This window comes from Hipposideros armiger, unplaced genomic scaffold (genome assembly GCF_001890085.2).
Source record: "Hipposideros armiger isolate ML-2016 unplaced genomic scaffold, ASM189008v1 scaffold_3, whole genome shotgun sequence".
NCBI classification, from domain to species: Eukaryota; Metazoa; Chordata; class Mammalia; order Chiroptera; family Hipposideridae; genus Hipposideros; species Hipposideros armiger.
This window is the reverse complement of record NW_017731353.1, coordinates 3,554,208-3,567,171: the sequence shown is the minus strand read 5'-3', so window position 1 is coordinate 3,567,171 and position 12,964 is coordinate 3,554,208. Positions and strand designations below refer to the sequence as shown.

The 12,964-nt window shown below is 53.3% G+C and overlaps 1 long non-coding RNA gene across 1 annotated transcript; it reads right to left on the bottom strand.

Moving 5' to 3' along the window:
* Positions 1 to 5,984: 5,984 nt before the first annotated feature.
* On the bottom strand, positions 5,985 to 9,173 carry LOC109382661 (uncharacterized). The gene is made up of 3 exons (XR_002123963.1): positions 9,088 to 9,173; positions 8,039 to 8,147; positions 5,985 to 6,122 (listed from the first exon to the last, which is right to left on the bottom strand). It is a non-coding gene; the product is annotated as an uncharacterized LOC109382661 (long non-coding RNA).
* Positions 9,174 to 12,964: the final 3,791 nt, after the last annotated feature.

Genomic DNA, 12,964 nt, shown 5'->3' with positions numbered 1-12,964 from the left:
CCCGGGGGTCGCCGGCCGGGTTGCCGGCGGGGTCGCAGCCAGCGCGCCCCGCCGCCCCGCGCTCTGCCCGACGCTGGTTGTCTCCCGGCTGCGCGGCCGCCCGGCCCGCCCGGCGCTGACGTCGGGGGAACCAACTTTCCTCCCTCCCCTCCTCTGCCGCCTCGCTCTCTCCCAAGTTGCTAAAACACGAGCTGCTCCGGCCACACGCCCCTTCTTGAAGCAAACCTCGCCCCGGCCTCCCCTCCTCCCCCTCCTCCCCGCCCCTCCGGCTGCGGGGAGGAGGGGGTCCTGCTCCGAGTCCGGCTGGAGGCTGGGGGCGGGGAGAGGGGGCAGACGAAGGGGTGTTGCCCTCCCCACCCACATTTTAAGGAGCGGGAAACTTCTGTGTTTTGATTCTTTTAAATCCCCCAATAAGTGTCTAGGGAGGTGATAGTGAAGGGATTAGCAGCGCCCCCCCTACCCGGCTCCAAATTCCTCCGCAGGGGTGGGGGAAGCGACTCTGAGACAGTTGACAGGGACGATCTGGAACCCCCATCTCCACCCTCGCTTCCCCAAGGCCCAACGCCGCCCTCCCAGCCCGGTTGAAAGGACTCTGAGGTCCGCTTCGCCCACTCCACCTGGCCCGAGGTTCTCTCTCCCAGAAAGTCCACAATCTCAAACTTCCGGGGTGTATGCACCCCCCCCACCCCCCCACACACAAACACTTTGGAGCCCACCTTCAGAATTCCTAGAGGATAGACAGCCAGACGACAGCCAGACTGACAGATGGGTGACAGGGAAAGAGAGCCGGCTTGGGTCTCTGCTCTTGTTTTTGTTTTTTCAGGAAAGCACAGAAAAGATGCCCCTGGTGGCGGACCTGAGACTGTAAGCGTTCCGGATGCCACTGAGCTCTCCCCAGGACCGTGCTTGCTGACCTGGCCCTGGCTTCTCCGTCACCGCAGAGCCATAATGTCATAGCAACAAAAGTAAGCCCACCAGGAAAAGATCTTCAGAATGTCTTTTGTGGGCTCCTGCTCAGAAACCCCCCACCCTGTATGCACCCCTGAAATCCTGCAGACCAGCAGCCTAAGTTCTGCATGAATTGGTTTTTCCCAGAAAAGAAGTACCCCCAAAATGAGACTGAGCGTCCCCCAAGTGATTTTAGCCACAGCAATCCATTAAGGTTCGCATGTGGGTAGGTTGAAGGTTTGGAGGTGATATAGTTCTCTGGAAAACTGCACCAAGGGGTGTCCATGAGAAGGGCTGGCCAAAGAGGTGTCTGCCTCCCTTCTCCAAGGGGGCTGACAGGACCCCAGCCTGGGCATCAAGGGTCTCCAGCGCGGCCCACAGTGTGTGTGGCTGAATGATTTTCTGAGGGACCGAGCAGGGTGGGGCTGCTACTCAGCTCTGGGGACAGCCTGGGAGGGCCTCTCCCCTACCAGAGCACCCAGCAAGCCTCGAGTGGGGGCTTATCCAGGAAAAGCGCTGCACAGCGTCCGGAACAGCTTTGGCGCCAGAGACCACGTTCCAGGCCCAGCTCTGTCATGCACTGCTGTGTGAGCTCAAACATGTGGCCTTCCCTCTCTGAGCCCCAGCTTCTGCCTTGTAGAACAGGCCTAATGAAACACCTATCTCCTGGGTTCAATGGGATTCTGCCCCAGAGAAAATCCTGGACCCATGGCCGAGAACACAGAGAGGGTGCTGTCAACATAGGCCTGTGGAGCTGGAAAGGGCCTGAGAGACCATGTAGGTCCCATTCCCTTGGATGACAGATGGAGAAACTGAGGCAGGAGAAAAAAAGAGGCTCCTTCTAGAGCTGGGAGCACCACCGAGAGTGTTTGGTCCAAACCCGTTTATGGACAGATTGGTAAAGTGAGGCCCAGAGCCAAGAAGTGAGGTGTTAAGGTCTCTTGCGGAGACTAGCGGTCACGGTGGCTTCCTTCATCCACTCATACATGCGTTCACCTACGCGTGTGAAGAGGTCATATCCTACTTCTCTAAGGTGACGATGCTCTGGCCCCAGCCTCCTGGGTTCAAATCCAGGCCTTGCACGTCCTGTGGGCTTTAGCAGTCTACTGAGGCTCTTTCTCTCTGCTGCCTCGTCTGTAAAATGGGCTGTCAGAAGGATTAAGTATGTTGATATATGTGGGGCACTTGGTACTTAGTGAGCACTCAGTAAGTGTTACTTATTATTTTTTAAACATTTCCAAGAAGCAGTGCAGGGCAGTGTTGGCAGACTTGGACTCTGGAGCCGGGAAGATGAGTTTGAGTCAGTTCACTGTCATTTTATTAGCTGTGTGGCCTTGGAGGGGGTCACTCACCGGTCCTCTCTGAGTCTGACCTGTCACCTGTACAATGAGGATAATGAAGGGACCAATCAAAACGGATTATTGTGAATTTGGTATGATTATTATCATCGTTGTTATTGAGTTGTTACGACCCTTGCCAGTCCCAGGGCTGGGGGCTGGGGTGCTAAAGGGAAGGCAGAGGCGGGCAAGAGGCCAGGACTGCTATCCACAGCCTGGAAATGCACCCAAGGAAACGCCGGCTAATGCAGGGGGAACACGACTCATCACCCTAAAGGGAAACAGCTAAAAAATAAATAATATCCACGGTGATTTAGATAAACCCTGCAATGCTAGCGCCAAGTGGGGGGGGGGGAAGGGGAAATTGGATCTCAATTTGGAACATCTCAGTTCAACAAATGTTTATTGCACCAAGCCTTGCTCTAGGCAGTGGGGTGAGGAGGAGCAGAGGGAACAGAGAGGGCCCTGCTCTCCGGAGAGCATTCCAAGGAGAAGGAGCTGACCCTTGCTGGACTGGTGCCTTTATAGGCGGATGGGTCCTGGGTCTGACCATGAGTGAAAATGCATATTTGCCCCAGCCTCAAGGGATCACATGCTAAAAAAACTAAAACTAAACTAAAATAAAATGCTAACTTTCTTATTACAGAAGTAATATGCTTGTTGTGGAGATTTTAGAAAACATAGCAAAATTAAGAAAATAAAAATCACATAGATCTCACTCCCAGAAATTTCTGACATAATAGGTATTCCATACATTTTTTTTAAAGTTGGTTCAATGACAGACATGGAAGATAATCATCTGTTTATTCACTATCGAGTTGAAGACCTAGAAAAAGCAATAACACAAGAAAAAAAGGCTTCTAGATTCTAATTTTAGAACCTAGCTTAAATCTATATTCTAGATAGATGGCGAAAGATGACCACATGAATTGTGAAAGTGGAACTATGTTGTAGCAACTTTTTAATAACTTGCTTACTGTGTCATTAGTCTTGTCCACTGCTGTTTTTAATGAAAGCCTAGTGATACATTATTCAGAATTGCTATACATCCAGTTATTTTCTTGCTACTAAATGCCTAGAAATAGGATATCTGGATGTGGTAAGCAGATAATAGCCTCCCAAAGATGTCTACATCATAATCCCTGGAACCTGTGAATATGGCAAAGCAGAATTAAGGTAGCAGGAGGAGTTAAGTTTGCCTATCAGGTGACTTTAAGAATGGGAGATAATTTTAGATGATCTGGATGGGCCCAATGTAATCACAAAGGTCCTTAAAAGTGGAAGAGAAGGGCCAGCCGAGTGGCTCAGTTGGTTAGGAGCTTGTTCAAGAGTGCAAACTCTGAGCAACAGGGTTGCCGGTTCAATTCACTGCCCGAGCTGAGCTGCCGCTGAGCAGCCAACAGGTGGCAGGATGGCTCAGCTAAAAAAAAAAGAAAGAAAAGAAAAAGTGGAAGAGAGAGATAGATGACATGTCAGTGTCAGAGTGGTGCTATGTGAGAAATACTAGAACTGGATGTTGCTGGCTTTGAAGATGGAGGAAAGCAGCCATCAACTAAAGAAAGTGGGCAGCCTTTGGACCTAGAAAAGGCAAGAAAACAGACTCTCCCCTAGAGCCTCCAGAAAGAAATGCAGCCTGAGGACGCCTTGATTTTATTTAGCCCAGGATTTCTGATCTCTAGAATAGTAAGATAATATATTTGCATAATTTTGAAGCACTAGCTTTGTGATAATTTTTTACAGCAGCCAACAGGAAAGAAAGGCACAGGGTCAAAGACTGGGTCTAAGATTTGAGACTTTTAATGACATTGCCATAGAGCCTCCAGAAACATTATATCCATTTCTATTTCTACTTCTACTGGCATGGGGGGGGGGACGGGGGGGAGTGTCTGCGTCTGCATCCTTGCTAGCATGAGCTATTTTGTTTGTTTATTTATCCCTGACAGCATTTTTATGGTTGTATTTAACACAAATAGAACTGCAGTTGAAAGTACACATGAGCTGTGTGTTCACTTCCGGGGATGGGTGACTCTGATGGCCGACTGGCGGCTGGCTGCCCTTCCCGCCCAGAGCTTTGCAGTTCTTAGAGGAAACACTGTGGAAAACCTTTGAGCAATCTCACACAGTAAGATTTGTTGCACATCAGCAAAATAGTTACTTCCTGCTCCTTGACATTGTGGACCAGGAACTTCCGGAAGTCAATGGATAGCATGTGTTTCCTTTTCTTATTGCTCCCATAACCACATCAGGCATCAAGAGTTGGCCCTTGTATCTTCTCTGCATCCTGTTGTCAATGCCTCTGGGTTTCTGCCAGTTACGCTTGATTTTGAACTTCTTGGTTCTCTCTGTGATGGTCTGGGGCTTCACAAGGGGTCTCAGGGCAGCATGATGCCAAATAGGAGATGGTTGCCATCTCTGTAGGCAGCGCAGAGGAAGAGAGGTAATGATCATTGATTTTAAATGTCAAAAGGCATTTTCTTTTTTTAATCTGCATACCTTGAATTATTGCTGAAGGTAAATATTTTTGGTATTTAATGGCCATATGCATTTCTTATTTGTAAAAGTCTGTTCATATTCACTACCCGATTTTCTATTGGAATGGTTTTTTATTTCTCATGGAGTTACATCAGTGTCTTTCTTTAGCCATAACAACCTCTGCAAGACACTTGATTGTCGATCATTCAAGGAGCAGGCCCATTTCACAGATGGGGAAACAGAGACCAAGGACGACATGGAAGCCTGCAGCTGCTCTGGTTCACTTGCTCAGCCTCCACGGCCACATAGTCTTTTGAAGGAGACAGTTTAGCAGGGGCAGCACACAGAGGCGCACAGGCCAAATCGTGTTCACTGCTGCACGTCTGGGGAATCATAAACACTGCCGGCCAATGTGACTCAGACGTGACCAGGCGTGACCATGACAGATCACAGGGTTCTGTAAATATTGTGTCAGGCTGCGATCACAGCAGGGCTCCCTGCTCATCCCAGACCCAGGTCCACCCTGTGGGAAGTGGAGCTGAACCCAATGGCGCAGGACATCCGGCTGTCTCCCTCAGCGTGCTGCCCAAGCTTCTTCTAGCCTCGCTTTCCTTCCTAAGGATCTCCTAGCCAGGGTATTCACTGAAGTGACTGGTCCTTAGCTCTTGGCAAGAGTTGAAACATTATACCTCTTTGAAAAATGTTTCGGCTCTGCTTGCAAATCTAAAGATGAGCCCATAGTAGCAGGGGCTTTTGCTTCATGAGCCTTGCTATAAGCCAGGAGATGCACTGAACCACATCCCATGTCTTGAGGCATCCTCACCGTTAGCATGCAAGGAAGGGAAACCGAGACGCAGAGAGCTCAAGCTCTGTGTCCCGGTAAGTTTATCAGGCTCCTAAGCCACCGTGCCAAGTTGTTCCATGAGAATCCAGGGGTAGGAAGTTATTTGTTTCTCTTGAAGAATTATGATCCCTCCTTTAAGAGAGAGAGAATGAACTAGATAATGAGACTTGGGCAACCCATTGCATTGAGCTTTTTGCTTTGGCTGCCAGGAAACCCAGAGCTAATGTTAAGACATAATCATAGCAGCCCTCCCTCTCCAGGTGGCCAGTCAGTGTGCTGGCTTCTCTTTTCCTATCCNTTGCTTCATGAGCCTTGCTATAAGCCAGGAGATGCACTGAACCACATCCCATGTCTTGAGGCATCCTCACCGTTAGCATGCAAGGAAGGGAAACCGAGACGCAGAGAGCTCAAGCTCTGTGTCCCGGTAAGTTTATCAGGCTCCTAAGCCACCGTGCCAAGTTGTTCCATGAGAATCCAGGGGTAGGAAGTTATTTGTTTCTCTTGAAGAATTATGATCCCTCCTTTAAGAGAGAGAGAATGAACTAGATAATGAGACTTGGGCAACCCATTGCATTGAGCTTTTTGCTTTGGCTGCCAGGAAACCCAGAGCTAATGTTAAGACATAATCATAGCAGCCCTCCCTCTCCAGGTGGCCAGTCAGTGTGCTGGCTTCTCTTTTCCTATCCGTTCATGTGACTTTCTGTTTTTCCGGGTTTTGTTTTAAATCTTTTTGATGCAGTGGCTCTGTGCTCAAAACTTTCTAGCAGCGTGACATTGATTGGGTCGCTTAACTCTCTGGGTTTTAGTTCCCTCATCTGTAAATTGGCGGTAACAATGGCAGCTGTCTCACAGGGTAATTTTGAGAATCAAACGAAGTGATCTATGTGAATAAAAATCCTCAAATGAGCTCGGCCCAAGGAAAATATTCAATAAATGTCAGCTGGAGGTATGAAAAGGGCTTTGCTGATGTCAGAGCAGAGAGGACCTGTCCCCAGTGAGAAGACTTGGATGTATTTGAGGTCGGCCCTGCGAGGACCTGCTGTGTGACTTTGGGCCATGAGCTTCCCTCTCCGAGACTCAGCTTCCCGTCTGTAAACTGTCTGTTCTATACTTTCCACCCTGTGTCCCAGAGCCTGCACAGAAGAAAGGAGCAGTGATGCAGGCCCTGAACTGGCAGATAGTAGGACTCCATACACAGCTGTTCCAAGAGTGAATGGCTGGTGATCAGATTGCTCGTTGTCAGGAAACACCTGGCCAGTTTGGTGGACTGTGCCAGGGCTGGTGCCAAAGTGGCATTAAGGTGAATCTGGGGTTCTGAGGACCCAGCAGGGCTAGGACAGACCTGGATCTGGGTCTAGGCCAAACGACAAGTTCCTGTTGAGCACCTACTGTGTGCAGGGATGCTGACAGGCAGAGCTTGGTGTCTAAGTCACACAGACATGGGGCACACCCCACCCCCGCTGCCCTCAGGGGGCTGCAGGCTTCCTAGGGAGGTGGCCCTGAACAACTTATTCCACTGAAATTTATTGAGCACCTACTGTATACTGAGGCATCCTGGTGAGCACCAGGCCCTAAAGCCTGGAAGGTCTCTCCAAGTAGATGCTGCAAGTCCCGCCATGGCACCCTGAACACCAAAACTAAACTTGAAAGCACTGTGGGCTTTGGGCTCCTGAGACCAACAGGACTCCCAGGATGACCCTTGTTGAGGAACTCCCTCCTGTTAGAGGTGGAGAAACTGAGGCTGAGGGGACATGACCAAGCCCAAGGCTGGGACCCACCCCACACTGGAGCTGTCTGTCTGGAATGCTCTCCTGGGGAGCTGTCCTACCCCCTCTGGTTCTGCCTTTCCTGGGAGTCAGAGTAAGGATGCCAGGGGCTAGGGCACAGGGGAGCCCTCAGGCCCAGAGGGGGCGAAGGCAGGGCCTGAGGGCTCCCCGCAGATGTTTCTCCCCGCAGTTCCTCTGGAGTGAGTGGAGCTGTGAGCTATGCGTGGTTCTCACTGCGCACAGCAGGGGAGGGGCACGTGCAGTGATGGGGGCACAGGGGCTGAGCACAAGGCGGGGCTGAAGGACTGACGGGATGAGGTTTTCGGCTCCCCGGCTTAATTGGGGATGTAATAGTTATTATTATTTATAACTTGCTCTTGAACCCACGCCAGGAGAGTGTGTTCACAGCCTGCACAATCCAGGCAGGCGTTAAATAATTAAACCAAGGGCCTAATCGGCGGTGAAACTCCCCCTGGGCTCCTACTTCCTTAGTTCGCTGATTGCTGATATTTTGGGGGTGAAATATGACCATTTTTATGATCAAAGAGATCAGAGCTCCAAAGGAAAGAAACGGAAAAAAAGGAGGGGGGGCGGCGGGCTCTTCCAGTTTTCTTTTCCTCTGACTTAGTGGTCTGGTAAAGTTTCTTTAGACAATGCAAAGATTTACACACCTTTCTGCAGGGAGCCTTAAATTACTCCTGATTCTTCGCACGTTTCCCCAGCTCAGGAACAGTAAGTCATTGAGAAATGAACAGGCCTCCCCGTAATCGCTCCGGCGGCCTTTGAGAAGGAGAATGTCTAATGACTTTTTTTGAAGTGGAGGTCAAGGTTTTTTAAATAAAACAATCTGTGTTAATGCAATTTCCTTTTTAGCTGTAGCGTTGGATTCTTTTTTTTTTTTTTTGGAAACGGGAGGCAGAGGTGGGGAAGCGCATCGTTTTTCTCCCGCCAGACAACGCGTCCCTAATGAGATACATTTATTTAAAACTCTGTATATCATCACCCTGTCAGGGCCTCCAAGCAGGACCCCGCGTCTCTCCATCTTGGTTTGTTTCGGATTAGCCGGCGTGGGGATGGCCGGCTCTCACTTGCTCCCTTCGTGCAGCCCTGACCATCGCATCTTGTGCCCCCTTCCCATCCCATCACCCAGGTCTTAGCACAGCCCTTTGGCCTCCGGTGCTCACCTTCCCACCCACCTCACCTGCCTCCTGGCTCAGCACATTCCTACCCTCTGCCTGGTCCCCAGCACACAGCACATGTCCACTGACAGCGGTGGCCACCATCATCACCGTTTCTGCTTCCCCAGACCTAAAGCAGAGCCTGAGGGCAGGACCTGTGCTGTTTCCCCTACTTCCCCCCAGCTCACAAGCCGGCGGCCCCTGAATGCCGGCCTTAGTACCTCTATCGACATGTTTCTATTGAGTGCCTTCACAGTGCTGGGTCCAGGCTGGGGCGCGGAGAATAGCGCGGTGACCCACACACAGTCCAGTTCTGCAGAGAAGTCAGTAAGCCAATCTCCATAGGGAAGTAAGCAGCGAGAAAGGGACCATGGGAGTGGGCTGGGGGAGGCGTATCAGGGAGGGCTTCCCTAAGGAAGGGGCATTAAGCCCACTCTCATCGAAGCTGAGCAAGATTTAGCAGGTGACAGGGGGTGGGGTCTAGAGGCAGCCAGGCAGGAGACCCAGCACAAGCAAAGGACCCATAGAGCCTCCAACCTTACCTGTTCCAAGGGGCTGGGACCTGCAGTAGCCTCCTGCTTGGGTCTCATGGTGCCTTACTTTCTCCTCCATGCCAAGCGCTTAAACTGCACTTTAAAACTGCTCTGCCTGCCCCAAGGTCATGAGACATCCATTCTACAAATATGTACTTTGCTCCTTCCTGGGCTGGCACTGGGCTGGGCCTGAGGCTACACTGGGGACCAGGTTGGAGCTGGTCCCTGCCCTTGGGGCTCAGAGCCTACAGAGGAAGTAAAGATGGATGTCCAACTCAGGGCTGGACTTTAGGGCTGGGGGTGGAGGGGGGATCAAGGAAGGGCCCCTAGGCATTGAGGGCTGGAGGGCAGGTGTTAGATTTTAGGGGAGGACGGGAATTACCCCAGAGGCTGTCTGCCCAGAGTGGAGACTATATTCTTCCCCTACAGCCCTGGCTGGCAGGAGCCTTAGGCGCCTTGTTGGGGCCTGGGGGCTCTGGGACCTGGGGGAAATGGTAAGTGTGGAGACCAGGGGTGTGGTTGCTAAGTGCGGGGAACTAGCTGAAAGGGGGGACTAGGCCAACGTGGCTGGCTCAGCCATGGGGGTCAAGTCCAAAAAGCCATTCCCACACCCATGTGCACCCATTCTGGCCCAGCTCAGGGCAGGGGCCTGGGGCCTGGAGGGGCCTGCCCTACAGGGGCAAGGGAGACCCCAGGGTCTCTATACTCACCTCCAATCTCAGCCAACGGCTGACCAAGCATAGGACCCACTTTAACCACCACTGCCAACTGCCCAGGTGAAGTCAGCTTGTCCCAGCTCTGCACTCAGCCCTCCTGGACCTGCTGGGAGCTTCGTGCCTGCCTTCCACCCAGCTGCCCCAACAGCCTAGCCTGGTGCCTGGCACCCGAAAGCATGAAGTTAATAGCTGCCATATGAAGTCACGGCAATCACAGTGGCCCAGGCAGCATGTCTAGACGGGACGCAGACAGGCTGGGATAGAACCCTGGCACCATCGATCACTCTTGGGCTCTGTGACCTTGGGCAGGTCACCTGGCCTCCCATCTGTAAATGGGGCTCATAACAGCATCATAACAGGGGTGTCGGGAAGAACCACCCGTGACTTGTGTTTCCAGCAGGGCTGGGGCTTAACAAATGCTTGCCACCCACAGGACTCTTGGTGGGGTGTGTCGGTTTCTGGAATCTTCTGGAACGTACTCTCCTGGTCAGTGAAGTCGGCCTTTACCTCTTGTCACTGCTGAAACCGCCACAGCCAATTCCCAGGGCACAGCCCGGCCACACCCCGGCCACACCCCCATCTTCCTCCCAGGCTCCCTGTCCCGTCTCCCTGTCCGCCTCGTCTTCTTCCCATTCCTGCTCTCCTGCCTCTGTCTGTGTCTCCACCAGGGTTTCACTCTTTGGTGTTCCTCTGTTTCTGTCTGCCAGGAATTCTCTCCCAGAGGAACCAATACTCCAGGGGTCTACTGTGTTCCCTTTTACAGCAGTGAGATGGGAAGAGGGAGGGAGGGAGAGAAGGAGCGAAGGGGAAAAAAATCAAAGCTCACATATTGGTTCCAGATGTGGCCCTCTCTCACAGCCCTCTCCAGCAATTTAATTAAATTCCCCCAGACAGCCAGGAGGGTTTCTTAATGATCAAATTTCCCGGCTCCCCTCCTCGAATGGGCCCACTCTGTCTCCCTGACGGATGGCCGACGGGGTTCTTCCTGCCGTCAGCTTTGCCAAGCGGGGAGGGGGGGGGCAGTAGGGTGGAGGGGAGCTTCCCGGGGAGCACAAAGGGACCCTGCCCTGCAACTGCCTCAGCCCTCCCTCCTTCCCCAAGGGACCTGGCCCTCTGAGCCCTCCCCTGGCAGAGCTCAACTGGGCCAAGTTGCAGTGGCTGGAGGGGGCCCAGTGGACCCCTCCCCTCAGCTCTGCCTCTAGGTTGGCCTGCCAGGGACTGATGCCAAGTAGGTGCCAGTGGGGTCAAATGGGGGGAGTCTCTGGGGTCAGGACTCTGGGCTCACAGGCCAGCCAGAGATAGGGCAAGCTCAGACCTCCTCACCACCGACCCCCACCACCCATTTTGCAGCCCAATAGACCAAGGCTCAGAGATGGCAAGGCCTGGACCAAGATCACACAGATCTGCTTGCCAGAGACGGGAGAGGTGGAAACAGGCTGACCAACATTTAGGATCTGCCAGCGAGAGGCTGGGCATTGTTTCTGGGGACAGTTCCCCCATGGGGAGCTCAGGGTCACTCTTACTAGACCCCTGACTTCCAGAGTGGGAAGGAATCTAGGGGAGCCTCGAAACCACCATCGTCTTGTGTAGATGGCACAGCAAGGCCGAGACAGTGCCAGGCCAGAGCCCAGCCCAACTCCCTCCCATCTTGGGGCAAGGGGGTCTGAGGGGCTCTGTATGGACTGAATGTTTGTCTTCCCCCCACATTCATGTGTTGAAGCCTTACCCCGAATGTGATGGTGTTAGGAGGTTGCGCCTTTAGGAGATAATTAGGTTAGAAGTTAGGAGGGTGGGGTCCCCATGGTGGGATTAGTGCCCTTATAAGAAGAGAGACTCCAGAGCGCCCCTCTCTGTGCATGCGTGCAAGGAAGGTGTCACGTGAGCACCCAGAGATGGCAGCTGTCTACAAGCCAAGAGAAGAGGCCTCAGAATGATCTTGACTTCCCAGCCTCCAGAACTGTGAGAAATAGATGTCCGTTGTTTCAGACGCCCCGTCTATGATAATTTGTTATCATTTGTTATCATGGTAGCCCGAGCTGGATAAAACAGGCTCTCAGTACCTTCTCACCCGGGTCACCTGGGCTTCCAGGGGCCCTGAGGTCTCACCTCACGGGGAAGAGGCTGGGGGTCAGGCAGGGCCTCTGATGTGGGCACACAGGGCCGGCAGAGGAAGGGAGATCCCTCAGGGGCCCACCTGGGAGTTTCACCAGGGCCTATAGGGCCCAGCTCATCCCTGGCTTCCACAGGCCCCACACCATGGCCAAGCACAGGGACCAGCTGGCAGTGCCTGGGGGTGGGGTGGGGGAGGGGTGTTGGGGAGCAGGGGGCTCTGGCCAGCAGAAGCAGTTTTCCTGGAGGGGGCAGGTGGCAGGGAAGGGGCGGGGCAGGCCCCTGGGAACACAGAGGTCCCTGGGGCTCGCCTTCCCTGAGCCTCAGGGTCCCCGAAATGCTCCTGAGTGCCTCTCAGGAGAGCAGGCAGAGTGAGGGAGGGGACACGAAGGCCTTTCGCTGGCCCAGCCACTGTCTGCTGCCCACTCCTGCTCCCAGCCTCCTGCTGCCTCAGTTCCCCCCCAAGCCCACAGAGGGCAGGGCCTCTGGCAGCCGGGAATTGGCCCTGCCCTTCAGTGTGGGGATCGTGGCCAAACAGGGCCAAGCAGGCTGGGCCTCCTGCTCAGGGACACACTGGGGTCAGGAGGTTCGGAGGTCAGGGTGGGGTCAGGGGGAGGGGACGGGAGAGAAAAGGAAGGGGAGCTGGGTCTGAGGAGAGGTACTGGAGGAAGCTACAGGGCGGGGGGGTTCCATGAGCACACTTCAGAAACATGCCTAGCCCTCCATCTCTGCGCCTCGCTGGCCTCGCTGCCCCTGGGACCTGCCAGGGCTTCTCCCCTAAGAAGAGAAAGCACTGCTCTGCGTAGCAGATTGTTCCACTTTCCAAATACCTCCCTCTATGGAAACTCCCCAAAGCAAGAAGAGAGAAATTAAAGGCGGGCCTTTCACCCATTTCCCCCCTCGAGGACCTCATAAAGGACAGACCTGGCTGCTGGCAGCCCCTCCTGGGCAGAGGGGCCTGGGGAGGGTGAGGATGCTGGGATGGGGCCAGGGACACCACCCCTCCGGGAGCCACCGGCCCTGGGCGTGTGTGTGTGTGTGTGTGTGTGTGTGTGTGTGTG